Source organism: Diadema setosum, chromosome 14 (genome assembly GCF_964275005.1).
Source record: "Diadema setosum chromosome 14, eeDiaSeto1, whole genome shotgun sequence".
NCBI lineage: Eukaryota > Metazoa > Echinodermata > Echinoidea > Diadematoida > Diadematidae > Diadema > Diadema setosum.
The window spans coordinates 32,546,773-32,562,311 of NC_092698.1; positions in this window are offsets into that span (position 1 = coordinate 32,546,773).

Below are 15,539 nucleotides of genomic sequence, written 5' to 3' on the forward strand. Positions count from 1 at the left end.
TTACTGTTGTCAACCAAAAGAGTGTTACAGTTGTAAATATGTATTAGCAAGAAAGTGTAAAATCAATTCAAATGGTTATCTATATATTGATCAGTAAAAACAAAGAGAGCCTTTTCTCTTTCGTAAAATTTCCAATTTTTAGACCACATCATGTCTCTTGTCTGTAAACGTTGGCAAAGTTTTTTTGTTCCGTAATTAGTATGAAATGTCAGGGTAAAAGAGGGACTACATGCATCACTCTTCCTGATATTCGTTATTTCAGTTTTTATTTGTTTTCATTTCTCTTTGTTCCTTGCTCTGTTTGCATATTTGCATTTTGTGTGGACATATTACTTTGTATAAAATCTTATTTTCACGTTGTAAAAATCTGTAAATGTCTATTACCATAGCATTACTTGAATCGCTGAATCACATTATCCTAATTCAATACCACAATGTATGCTAACGCCATGCTAATGCAGTGTAGCTATTTTCACTCATATCTTAAAGTATACAGAGAGTCGTGCCATCCAAAAGGCATAACGAGCTAGTTGAGAACAGTGACATCGTCCTCATTACATGTATTACAAAATGAATGGAATCTCGCATTAAAGGTAGTTGTTCAAATCGGTATTGCGTAATAGCATTACGTTATCGTCCATTAGTCGTAACGTATAGTCTGTCCATAGAGGTGTCGGCAAACTCACTTTAGCTACTGTGGAATGGGTAAATGTTGCGATGTTCGCTGGATGAAAGGACTGCCACCGTTCGTGCATCACTGCAGGAGAAGGATATAAAGAAAATACAAAGAGATTGTCTCAAATGTGGTGTTTTTAATAAAAAGTAGGCCTACATTCCATCAACTTAAAAATGTTCAAAATATCACTTTTGATGCATAGGTGTAGGTCAGTTGTATCACAGAACATCCCACCATATAAATTTTTGCAATAAAGCCTAAAGTATAAGGAGATATATCACCATTTTTCACATTAAACCATGATTGTATATGGTTTAATCTGGAAACATTTTTATTAAATCGTTCACATTTGGTATATTTAACAATACTTAAAGGGGATGGCTAGTAACTGATCAGTAGGAATCAGTGGGAATGCTGGGGGATGATTGTTCCAATCCATGTGGGATTCATTTCAGAGTACATTATATAATATCTATTGTTGTGTGAAAATTATTTACTTCAGAATGGTCTCATATTCAAGTAATGTGCAGTTTAGGGCCCCGTCACTGTACAGGCATGCTAACCTGGAAACATTAAACTGCACATTACTTGAATATGAGACCATTCTTAAACCAATAATTTTCACACAACAATAGATACATAATGTACTCTTAAATGAATCCCACAAGGATTGGAACAATCATCCCCCAGCAGTCCCACTAATTCCTACTGATCATTTACTAGCCATCCCCTTTAACGCTGATTATACTGGTTCAAATTTTTACACTTGCTGTTTCTATCCCTAACTTACATTTAAGAACTATTTTGAAGCACTAAAGCTGGTTTTTTGTCTCATCTGCAAATGGTAAATGATGCCTTTAAGGGTAATATCATTCCTCCTGCGTTCTGAAAGAGATAGGCCTATACGGTGCTCTTTAGCGTTCTCATATTCTAACGAAAGGAAGATGTTTTGAATTTAAAGGACACCACTAAAAGATATCCATCCATCCACAAATCAAACCATTGCAGGGTTTGTGTCAGGGTGATTTGCATAAAATAAGTCTGAAAAATTGTGCACATTAAAATGAACGCTTGTAGTTACAAACTTTTATTATCTAACCCTTGTTCTCGCTTTATGTTCTTCTGTATCGTAACAGCGTGCACACGTAATGCCATATGTCTTTATGTGTGTTTGTGTTTGTACGTTTTAATTTACCTGTTTTATATTGCGTGTGTGTTCTGAGATAGAGATGGTTTATGTGTGAGTGTATGAGTATGTGAAACAAGCTGAGATAGCAAAATGGTTTTCAAGCAATTCAGCAATATTCTCCACACATTCAATTTCATCACATGCTTACATTCGTGGATGAGAGATAGCAAAAATACGTTGTACCGAAAATAAGAAAACTTGTCTGAAACTTTTCCATGTTCCAACATCCCAAACCGACATACTGCAAAGCCTTATCTCCGTCTTTGTGTTCCCATTTTTAATACGTAGGCTTATATAATAGATACCTCCAAGCATGTATTACAACACACGCTATGTATCCATAATGTATATATAGCTGACTGATTGGGGTTTTTTGTTCAGAATGATGTACGCAGTCACATTTATAAAGGTGTGATTTCACGGAGCACGCGAACGATTTGTGAAGGACGCGAATGGCAAAATCCAGCATTCGTATTTTAGTCTGCAAAAGCTCGCCAAACCAACGCGGGGGTTCGGAAGCGTCGTCAATTGTTCGCGAATGTCGTTTTTACTTCGGCGAGAATTTCAAAAAATTTTGACATTTTTTGCGAACCTTTTCCGCACATTTGGTCGTGATTTGCTCGTGATTTGTTCTCGAAAGTGCCTTTAAAGCCTTGCCATATGCGCAGGACTTTCTCAAGACACGCGCGATGTTCGCAAAAATTTCGTGAAACCCCAAACAGACCCCGAAACTTTGGAGAATGTCGCGCGTATGTTTCGCGAAATCTGCGAAGTTTTTCCGATCATTTTACGTTTAACCGCAAACTGTTCGCGTACCTTTGGAGACATTCTCACGAACGTTTAGGGCATGTTTGAGGGATGTATGTGACCTACGTTTTTTACAAATCAAAATCGTAGCATACATCTAAACATCAAACAATTATTAACAGCTATATAGTAACAAAAGAAATTAAAGACTAGCAAAGAAAAAGAAATGTTTGATGTACAAAAAATCGCAGAATACACTTAAAATGAATCTAAAGTATGCCAAAATTACATTTGAAACTAGAGATTATGTGTTGGAGAAACTGCAAAAAAAAAATCAAATGCTTTACTAGTGGAGATAGGTCTTAAGAATAAACCTAGGCATGCGCGCAATAGAGAAATGAGAGAAAAAGAAAGGAGAAATATAGGAAATAAATTTTAAAAAAAATTCAACTCAAGACAGCTCCCACCTATCCTTGGATACATTTTCTCCCGTGATTATTGGAAAATTTACTTTGTTCGCATTTCCGACGCTTGTTCTTCGTGTACGTAACATGCTGTAGTTTAGCAATGATACAGACGACATTCGCACATACGTCGTGAGAACCTCGCACAAATTGCGCAAGAATGGTTTTCGGGTTCATTGTCGGAACACATTCGGAGAAAAACTTTTCCAAATGTTGGATGTTGTCATTCCGCGTCCTTCGCAAATCGTTCGCGTGCTCCGTGAAATCACACCTTAAATGGCCATTTCTGAGCAACTCTTTGTGCCAGTAGACTGAAAGAAGACATCAAGGTGCGTTAAAACTAAGAGTATTCTTCCTTGACGAACCAGAAACAAGTTAGTAAGTAAAATAATTCACCTGCATTCTATTACGTGGAGTGCTGCAACGTTCGTGAAAACTCCTGCATACTTTCGGGATGTAGGGATTAACAGTCCTCGTGAAGAAATGCAAAAACGTCAGTCATACAAACTAGACAGTAAGAAATTTCATTTCCGTCATTCGTACAGAAACCCAGTCTCACGTTAAAAAAGTGATACATCGTCGGCAAATTGCTACATGTGCTGATAATCATTTTGCCACGAGCTTTCTTCAGTTAAGCGACAGAGAGTTGTTCACGGTAACGCAATGAAGGAGCTCATCCTCACACCAACCTAGCTGTACGTGATGACACAAGCTTGCTGAAATAATACGTCAGATATTCATCAGTATTGCTATAAACTGTGAGGGAAAATGCATTAGGAGCACCACATGTTGCTGTATGTATCCTTGTTCAGTGGGATAAAGTTCACAAGATCGCTGTCTTTGGTTATCACTTGTATAGTCCACACTTTATCCACACAATATCATATTCACCTTCTTTCTACCCCAGTTTTTCTACCTTTCTTGTTTTTCTCCCCCCCCCCCCTGTCTTTCACTTTTCCTCTTGTTAAAAAAATTGTAGTTACTATTATCAAAATCTGTATGTATGCAAAACTTGAACGTCGCAACAGTCTTTTTTTTTGTGACAATGGCGCCGGAATGAAGTTAATCTTTCGAATCAGAGGATTATCACTGAGTCAATACCCTGCACATCTTACAGCCCACGGTATCAGATTAGAAGAGATAAGAATGAATTCCGGCGGAATTCCAAACCATCAGCTATCTTATTGATTACGGCCACAGCGATATAACTGGTAATGGCGAACAGGGAGACGCCCACAAAAGAAGCAACATCTTGAGCACAAATACGAATTTTCTTTTGACGTTAAAGAGATGATATAGTTTTAGTTGAGATGAGGATTCAGCTTTTAACTTTTTGCGAGATATTTTGAAGCCATATAAGAAATTTTAAAGAGTATACAATTCTAAGAGGAATTCAGAGTTTGTTTGTTTGGTTGGTTTTTGGTTTTTTTTTGATGAAAATTTGTTTTGAAATGGCTTAGATACCCAAGAAAAAAGTAAAACAAAGGGATCCTAATAAAAAGTGGGTCCACCTTTTATTAGGTTCGCCCTGTTTTGAATATCTCAGCCATTTCAAAACCAATTTTCATCAAATAAAATTTGAACTTCTTTAGGAATTATTTGCTCTTTCATATTCCATTGGAGTGAGGTTTCTCGTTATCTCACATAAAGAGTTGGACACTTAAAGCTCCATCTCAACCAAAAACTATATCATCCCTTTAAGACATCAATGCACAATGGTCAAGTCATAGGTTTCCCATTTGCTAAATGGTTTCCCGCTAACAACCTTTCATCAATGACCTTAATACCTGAACTTTTTACCATTTATCACCTCTTTTAGAATTGGTTTCCATTATTATAGTTTCCATTATAGTTTCCATCATCATAACTTTGCTCTCGTGCCAATTAAAACATTTGTATTCTTATTAAGCAACCATTATAATACATAGATAGCTGCGATTATATTATATATTTGCATGTTATATAACTTTTGTAGCCATTTCATCGTGAGTATTACTACGTGGGTATCATAGTAGTAACTGAAATCAACTTGCCCGAGTCTAGAGCAAATGGCCCTACTTAAGGGGTCTTTAATTGCCATAGGCTCATTTAATTCATTAAAACAAACTTTAAACATGGAGTATACCAACGACAAAATATGTTTCATTTCCATCTTATTCATTTGGCTGGGAAGAATCGCTCTTAACATTTTTTTTTTTTGATTGTTTGTATTGAATTTATTTCCACTGTTTGTTCACAAGAACAAAACACAAACACAATTGATTTACAATGATTATCCAATAGCATTTTGTCTTTTTGAAAAATTCTTTTTGAAATGATGGAAGCACATTTTCTATAAATAACACAAACATTTGCAACAAATGGTAAATAAGTGGAAGTCTCATAAGAACAAAAGTGGGGGAGCCCGAATAAATCAAAAGCACAGCTTGTATTACTTAGTCATCCCCCCCCCCCAAAAAAAAAAAAAAATCACATAATGATAAAACGGTGAATTGAACACATAACAACAATACAGTATTTACCAGAATGGTATAACGAACTACAACAACTATAACTGAAACTGAAGTTCTACATAATGACAAATAGATATGGGATGAGAGGAGTTGAGACAAGCTGAGATGGGGGGGGGGGGGGGATGGAGAGAGGAGGGGATATCGAGCAGGACGATTGCTGACTTTGAATAGAATATCTTTGTAATACTTTATTCCTAAGTTGTCTCTCAAAATCAATCAAAGCATATCATTTCTTTTAAATTTGTATCTAATGAATTCCAGAGTTTAGGCCCGGTGTAGGTAAAAAACTTTGTTAGTAGATATCTGTTCAAAGGTAAATGCAGTGAGTTAGACTGTGTTGGGTACTTATGAACATGACTATTTTTGATAAACATTTCAGATAATATCATCAGAAGATAATTATGACTGAATTTATGCATGGGTTGTCCTGGTTGTAAATCATATAAATCATACATTTTGATAATATTATGTTCGTGAAAGAAATGATTGGTGTGTGGATAAAAGTTGGTGTCACGAATAATACAAAAAAAAAAACCAACTTCTTTTTGTAAAAAAAGAAATTCTATCAACCAAGAGTTTACCCGAGTTGCCCAAAGCTGAAAATCCATAATAGTAATGGAAGAGTAAGAATCACAACAAAATACAGTTTAAATAAAAACGGAAGGAGGAAAAGTACCCTTTAATTTACTTGTGACTCCAGAATTCTATATGCAATTTTACTGATACGACCGATATATTCTTTTTATGATAACTTAGCATTAATTCTAGGAATTTGGGAGAGTTCACATGATGGATGACTTAATAATTGTCAAAGTAAATGTTATCAGAAGCACAAACAAAGGAAATTGATGTGTTTACAACCGAGTCGCTAAATATTTAAATAATTCATCACTCGTTATCTGATCTAACTGACGAGGACCTAAATGAGATGAGAAGAGATTAGAATCATCAGTGAACAAAATAACATTCTATTGCTAGCTCTGTACGGAGAATACGGAACGTATTGAAGATTTCCCAGATTTTCTGTATCTGTGATTAAAGCGATTATGCGAAGTAAACCTGCAATTTTTACTTTACAACAAATTAACATTTTTTGTTACTCCTACTTTACTCAATGTTATTACATGTTCTTTTAACAGCTTACTATTATGGTTTGCATTCGCTGGATACAATACGTATGTATAGATAAGTAAAAAAACAAACAAACAAAAAACAAACAAACAAACAAAACTCCTGGCCCTTAGAAAGAAATGTGAGATAATGTATCTCTTAAACGCTGTGACGGTGTGCTAAAAATGCAAATGTAAATCTACAAATCATATCTATAGAGAAAACTACAAAATCAAACCAATAATTATAATTTCCGTTTCGTACACGATTAACCTTCATTTTGCATGACAACCATTCTAAAAATGGGAAGTTAGAGGATTGAAAACTACCGACATCAAAGCGGTGATGTCATTGCTACCCCAGTTTCTGTGACATTATAATTACTGTCTGCTGCTAGAAGAAGGTGTCCGCCCTCACCTGTTCAATGAATAAATATTTGCCCTTTAGGATGGTTAAAACCGCATTACTGCTGTTTTCATAAAAACAGGAATTGAAAACACGATACCACTAGATAATTATCAAGCCATGCAGAAGCAAAGATGACTGAAGACGAGCTGATAAAAAAAGTTCGAGCCATGGTTAAGGTTTGGTATAAACCAAGTACATGTATGATGTATCCCTCTTTATAGTCTATTGTACGAGGAAATAATGTGAATTGTTAGCAATATCATTTATTTACGCAAACATCCCACAATGCCATTGACATTTGGCATTAAATCGGCGTCTTTTTCGATAATGAGCTAAAATCTGATTGGAGACCTTGAGCAAATATGGACGACAAATCATGGTCCATCGTTTATTCGGGCAAACTCGGGTTCAGTGTCTTGTAAACAGATTTATGCATTGCTTACAACCAGTCGGGGAGGTATTATGTAATGTCGGACCATCACAAGAACAGATGTGATATTGAAAACGACAGGATGAAAACATCAAAATTTGGGAAGGCTACCATGTGATCAATACTTCCAACAAAAAACCTTCATTTTACCTCAGAATATAGTATCGTAAACATATTTTCATCGTGTGCGTGGCGGCTTTATCACCGAGAGAAATTTTCATCATGTTGAACAAAAATCGCTGGATCATCTTTCATGTGTTCATTTTCTTCGTCATAACTACGGTAAGCATTTTTCTACTCTTAGTTTTTCCATCATCTTTTATAACCTTCATCCTTTCACTTTTTTTGTCCTTATCGCCTGGGTGTCTTGTTGTTACAGCGCCATTAGCCCGTTATGTATTGACAGACCTAGTGGGCGATCATAACTTTCCGAAGCACTTATTGACGCACTCTGTACCGGAGCAAAGTTTCAAAAGACAAAACGAGAATCCAGTATACCAACATGGGGATCATGCGTACATAATTCCACGTTGCTACAAGTTCTATCAAATCTATCATCAAGAATTCAATTTTGTTTTGAATTAAATTGTTCACTTAGCCATTGAGATGTACACAATTTCAGTTCAATTTTCAAATCAGTTATACTTTATTTCCATTAAACAGAATGTAATACAGCATCCAGTGCAAGCCATGAAGTGCAAGAAGCAATGTACGTCCTGACAAGTATTCAATGAGATAACAGTGCACACTTTGCAATGGTAACAAAAATATACGGCATTGGTCAAGTGATGTACACAAAATTATTAGATGTACTGGCTGAAAAGTTCTGCAGACTTGTTGCTCTTTTAATGATTATCCCAAAACAAACGAACAAACGTGTGAAGAAATGTTTCATGTCGCACACTTCTACGTCTGTATTTCGTTATTGCGATCGAAAGTTGTTATTCGAAAAATTCGTTAACCCGAAATAAGGTTTGTTATTGTAGTCCGAAGATTGAAAAAAAAAGAAAGGTTCGTTAAACGGAAAATGAAAACATGGTTCGAACTGCGAAAATGAAGCAAACATCATTTGGTCAAAAAATATGATATTGCAATTCCAATTAATAGGATATAACGCACTGAAGATTGGGTGTAGTCTCACTATGACGCTCACACGAGTAAATTACTCCCCATAGAGACGTGTGTTAAATTCAAAATTAAAAAAATTCAGTAAAATAGCTGGGAGAAATGAGGTGTTTCTTCTTCACTAACCGGAAAAAGTGAGATATATCCTTTCATCCATCAGATTGCCAAGGGGGGTTCTTCAGCTCAAACTCTGTCCAAGGGTTCGCAAAGCCAGACTACGAGTCCTTGTCACTCAAAAAATTACCTTTTTTTCTGTATATGCACCCAATCAAATATAGTCCCTTCAAATTCCATGAGAAAAGCTTTCATCTTCTAACCAAAATGCAGTTTGTAGAGAAATTCATACTCAATATCTGCAGCTATTCAGTGTTTTGCCAAACTGCATTTCTAATTTTTAATTAATTTTTCTTCATTTATTTTAGTATCTTTGGTACGATTTTGTGATGCGGTCAGAGACATTCCATTCCATTTACAGGTGTGAGCCCTATAGTATAGAGGTCAAATTTCTTTAAATTATTTTTTTTTAATCATATATGTGTTTTTGAAGACATTTACCCCTACATCATATGAGACATTGCACATTGAAGGGTTGTGAAGCTGCTCAAAGGGACACTTTTGAAAATGATGCACATTGAAGGTTTTCAAAAAATAAATCTTGCAGTGTTGATATAGTTCTATGTAAAAATGAATTTAAATACATACAGTTATCCTTGCATAAGGGGGTATCATCATCACCTTGTTGTCTATACAAAGTACTGTAAAAGACTTTCCTATCAAACAGATTAATTTTTATGTATTTTGAAATGTTTCAGTGGTACCCTAAACAAAGAAATACATTATACCACAATTATTGAAACTTAAGTGATAATGACTACTTTATTATCCATGAATTCAACTACTAAGATCTATACCACAAGAACATAAGAAAACAAAGTGTAGTTACGCAGAATTAGAGAGAGGGGAGGAAAGAGGAAAGGGGGGGGGGACGGATTTACTTGACAGAAATGACCATCATAAACCAGCAGAGCATGTATGGCATGAATACTTTCCATTGACTTGTGTGCATTACATGCATACTCTATTGGGCTCACACGGGTAAATAATTCCCCGAGGGCATAGAGACGTATATTAAAATTCAAAGTTCAAAAAATTCAGTAAAATAGCTGGGAGAAATGAGGTGTTTCTTCTTCACTAACCTGAAAAAGCGAGATATATCCTTTCATCCATCAGATTTCCAAGGGGGTTCTTCAGCTCAAACTCTGTCGAAGGGTTCGCAAAGCCTGACTACGAGTCCTTGTCACTCAAAAAAATACATATTTTCTGTACATGCACCCATCAAATATAGTCCCTTCAAATTTCATGAGAAAAGCTTTCATCTTCCAACCAAAATGCAGTTTGTAGAGAAATTCATACTGAATATCTACAGCTATTCATTTTTTTTTTGCCAAACTGCATTTCTAATTTTTAATTTATTTTTATTTTTTTTATTTTAGTATCTTTGGAACGATTTTGTGATGCGGTCAGGGACATTCCATTTTATTAACAGGTGTAAGCCCTACAGGGTATAGTGATGGGTACAGTTCGTTACTCCAAAATTTTGTTAGAGCTAAGGTTCGTTATTCCGAGGGATCGTTAATCCGAAGACATAAAGTTAGTAAAAAGGTTCACTAATACGCACCTTTTTTTTCGTGTTCGGCTTAATGAACTTTCAGAATAATGATCTTTATTTTGTTTTCGGATAAAGGAATCATCGGTATAATGAACCTTATTTAATTTTCCGACTAATCAGAACCTTCGGAATAACCTTTGCCATACTGCCACGAATGTTCGAATGAACGAGCTCTATTTCATTTTCGGGTTTATGAACATCGAAGTATGTGGAAATTATGTGTTTCGGAATAACGGACCATCAGAACAACGAACATCACCCCTCCTACCTTTCCCCTCCCCAATTCATCCGTTAAAACATGATCTCTTACAAACCCTTGTCTTTTGCAGGTCAATTCTTTACTTCCTTTAAGCAATAATTAATTCAGATATCGTCGAATCGTAAGGAATGACTTATAGAGATAGGATTGCTTTCTCCAGTTTGCCTATTTTTCTTGTGCCACTTCGTCTTTTGACCGTCAGTAATATTGTCTCCGCAGTTAAAACCTTACTTGACAATGCTTGTAATACCAGGGAGGTCACCTCCCTGGTAATACGTGCAACACGATTATACCCCCATTCCACAATGATTTTTCTCATCCGTCACTCGTCGGAAGCAATGTTTGGTGCTTCCGGCCACCAATCGAAGTGTATCGGATCGCATGTCTGATGAATCCGATCTGTGTTGATGGACTATCAGACATGTTGTGCGTGATACTCATCGGACGCTCTTGCCTCATCGGATCACCGCCTGACATGTCTGAGACTGAACAGATAGTCGACAACACAAGTCGGATTCATCGGACTGCGATTCGGTAAAACTACTTCGATTGGTGGCAGGAAGCAGCAAACTTTGCTTCCGACGAGTGACCAATGAGAAAACATCTCTGTACAACGGGAAATGCAATATTGTTGGATGAAGGAAATCTGATGATTTTTTTGAAAGTCAGTACACATAACAAAATGTCCTCTTTTGTGCTGCTTGTTTTTCATCAAAGACAACTTGAATGTAGTGAAGAATTTCACCTCCAATCGTTGTTTACGGAAATAACTTGTTTTTTTTTTCTTATCAGACATCACCAATTTCTACCACATTGGCAACATCGGTCTTTGAACTTCAATTTGTATCGTACAGCGGGGACTCCCAGAAAGAGAACGGAGACTGTTGCGATTTTCGGGTGTCTAGGAATTGTAGGATTCGTGGCTGCGACCCCGGATTCGACATCTGCGTCGACGACGAGTGAGCAGCCACGTGCTTTAGTTGAACGTTGCAATTCTTATTTAAGTCCTTGAAGTAATTTGATTGCTTACAGCTACAGGAAGTTCACTACTTTGCCAATTCTTCTCTGACGGCATTGTATTAATGTAATTCATCGGATTAAAGGGACACTTTTACTCTTTTATGCTAAAATATATAATGGTATAGGATATTTACACTTTAATCAAAATTCACAGCAAATCAATTCATTACACGAATTATTATTTTTGCTTAGTAACATGTCACGCCATGGCGCATTTTTACGTTTTGAGTAATTTCGTCGAAATAAGTGTATGGTCAGCAGCTTGCTTGTTAGTTTATAAACGTTGGTATCACTACTTCTCAATCTTTAACGAGTAAATTTCTTGTCAAGAGCAGATTGCTTGTTCCCGCAAAAGATTCCAGACATGAAATCAAATTTACGCAAGTGACAGTTACAGTTATGATGCTACATGCAGTCTGCTCCGTGCATTTTAGCCAATTTGTGGTACACTGTCAGCTGAACTTCATATTACTAATAGGATGTTGATAATAGTTTTCAAACATGAGGTGCCGCCGTTATCTGTTTATTTAGGGAGTCGTTGTTGTTGTAAGGAGAATCAAATTAGACAATTATACTGATAATTGTATAGCAATTATTGGAAGAAGAGGGCAAGTGTTTGCCTTTGACGACCCATCCTCTTAGACGGGTTTATTGTACGTGTCACTGAAAAACGATTTATACCCACTTGCCTTCTGTTTTGCAGCGCTTCATCTTGTAAATATTTTAACAACTATACTGGAGAAGTACAGCAAGACACAGATGAGATAGTATTTGGAGAGACAATCGGTTCATTACGAAACCCAATGCTCATAATCTTGGATCAATGGCCTGTAAGTACAGTTTAATTTTGATTTGATTTGATTTGATTTATTTCTGCTTAATTCCGTTACATCACATATGATTATGTACATGTCATTTATGACAAACAGTATATCGACACATAATAGTTTTTAGTACAATTATACAAGACAAATACAAACAGCTTATGGAACTTAAACAGAACGGTCTCCAAAATAAGCCGAGGCTTGACGGTATGGAGTCTATATGCTTACCTACTCTGGATAGAATAGGGAATAGGGAATAGGGAATTTTTTCTCCAATACTTTTAGCAAAGTTTTGATGCTAACTTCTATAGCGTCATCTCTACACTATCTATCTGCATCATTTATATTATTCTCTTTTTCATAATAATGGTCGTGAGATGGAGAGATGGTGATATTAGTTGTGGTCAGATTGATTAAATATAAGGTATGACGGTTCAATAAGCTCTTCTCAGATGCAGTTGATGAGAGTGATTTTCTTTCCAAAACGAACTTCATTTGTTGGCTGGAAGCGTTCGTTTCACGCTGTTGAATAATGACCATGAGACAAACCCTGGCTAAACGATATTATTCACAAAACATAATTTTTGGCTCAGTCTGCATGCCTTAGCACATGTCAAAGTGGAGATTTAGCTGCTTTTTACATTTCTTGGTGAACGTTCAGATTCATCCTCCAATGGCAACATCCGCAATCACCGACAACAAATTGCACAAGAACAACAAGTAACAGCAAAAAAAAAACAAACAAACAAACAAACAAAAACAAACAAACAAACAAACAAAGTAACTGAAAACCACCTACTGCAATTGACTGACAAATTCCCTACATCGACTTAAATAAGCACAGAAATAATCAATGTTGATAGTAGTATATAGGAGGTCGTAGGTTTGAAACAATGTTGGTGTTCCTCAGGGATCTGTTTTAGGCCCTTTGCTTTTTATATTGTACATTAATGATTTGCAATATGCTAGTAACATTTTAGAAGCCATTTTATATGCTGATGATAGCAATTTATTTATTTCTGGGAAAGATTTCAGGGACACATGTGCAATATTAAACACTGAATTGAATAAAGTAAACGAATGGTTTTTAGCTAACAAGCTGAAATTGAATGTTGATAAGACTGTATGTATGATTTTTAGAACCAAAAATAGAATAATTGATACGGAACATGTAAATATATGTATTGCAGGCACTACTATTCCCATTGTACATTCAGCTAGATTCTTAGGAGTAATACTAGATGATCATTTGACTTGGAAGAATCACGTAGATGAAGTTTGCTGTAAGATATCTAGAGCTGTTGGTGCAATCAATAGAATAAGTGGAATAGTACCTTCAAATGTTCTTTTAAATTTGTATTATACTATGATTTTACCTCATATTTTGTATTGTAACATTATTTGGGGAAATTGTGCCAATTATCTACTTAAACGTATTTATGTTCTTCAAAAACGTGCAATCAGAATTATTACAAAATCTCAACCCTTAACTCATACACAGCCCATTTTTAAAAAGTTTAGGTTATTAACAGTGTATGATATTAATAAATTTGCTGTTTGTATTTTTATGTACTCTTATCTTAATAATATTTTCCCCAAATTTCTCGGTAATTATTTTACTTTTACTCAGGCTAGAAATACATACAATACTCGGCAATTTTATCATTTGTATATCCCAAATTATAGATATAATCACTCCAGACGAACAATATGTTATGCTGGTCCTTCTTTATGGAATGCTTTGCCAAATGACTTAAAGTGTATCCACAGTTTGAATTTATTTAAGAAAAGATATAAAATACATTTATTAAGTCAATAATTTTTCTGCTTTTGTATGATTTTTAATCAAATTATTATGTATAAGGATTAACATATTATGCTAACTTGCCTTGTTGTTTTGTTTCTTGTCAGTTTTGTACTTTGTAATGTCTTCTGTTTAAGTTTTTATGATGTGTGTTTTTTCTTGTCAATGTATCATTGAATGTATATTTCTTGGGGATTGACCTTGAAAGGCTGGTTTAAGCCTATGTTGATTCCTCCACTTCTCTTGATATAACGCCTATGTTTTTTATGTTTTTGTTGTTGTTTTTTTTTTGCCTTTATGATGTCCTTTGTATGCTGTCATGTACAATGTAATTGCCTCTTTTATCAGATTTGTGGAAATAAATTGAATTGAATTGAAAAAAAACCTGCCCAAGTATGTGTGTCCATGATTTCTTTATCATGGCTACTACTAAACACTGATTAATTCCGCACTCATTTACGTCAATGTAGGGCAAATTGTTAATCAGTTGCATAGAATATCATCTCGACGCAAGAATTTCATTAATTTGAAACCAACTGTTTGATTCATATTACTTTTCCCTTATCGTTTTCGTTATCATTATGTGCACTATGCACACAACATACTCAGTGCTATCTTTTCAAAAATATCTTAAATAGTTGCGGATGTATTCTTACTGAAGCAGATGAAAGGTGTTGTTTTGAACGAAATGATAGGTTGATGGGACGTTTGGAAATCTTTAGTCATTCACAAGAAGATTTTTGTATTGATAATTCTTCCATTGATGTAGACATCCGGTATTAGACTTGACATCCAGGTTGTTGACAGTGACGACGCCCTGATCGACTCGGAATTGATAGATACATATGATCACTTAATATCTGAGAAGCCAAGTGTCCCGACCGCTGAAATCCTGCAAGGCTTGAGGACTGGTGGTCAATTCTTGTCTCCCACCACGTGAGTTCCACGCAATCTATTACACCAAGCCTAGCTCTTTATGGAGATACAGATAGAAGTTTGAAGGAAAAAAAAAAGAACAGCTACAGGAGGTTTGCTAAGTTGTGAATGAGGGTGCTTCGTGTCCATGTTTGTACATCTGATGCTGCGTTCACACGATGTTCCCGGCGGCCACGGCAGTCACGTTTCAGGCCACCGTGGACAAAACGGGATGGACGTGAGACAACGCGGTGAGACGGGATAGGCAAACGTAACAGGCCGTGATCGCCGTTGGTATCGTGTCAGATTCTTAAACTGTCAAAAAATGCCCCAATGCTAATGAGGAACCTTGTATACCGTAATAAAACGGGGTGAGCGCAACAATA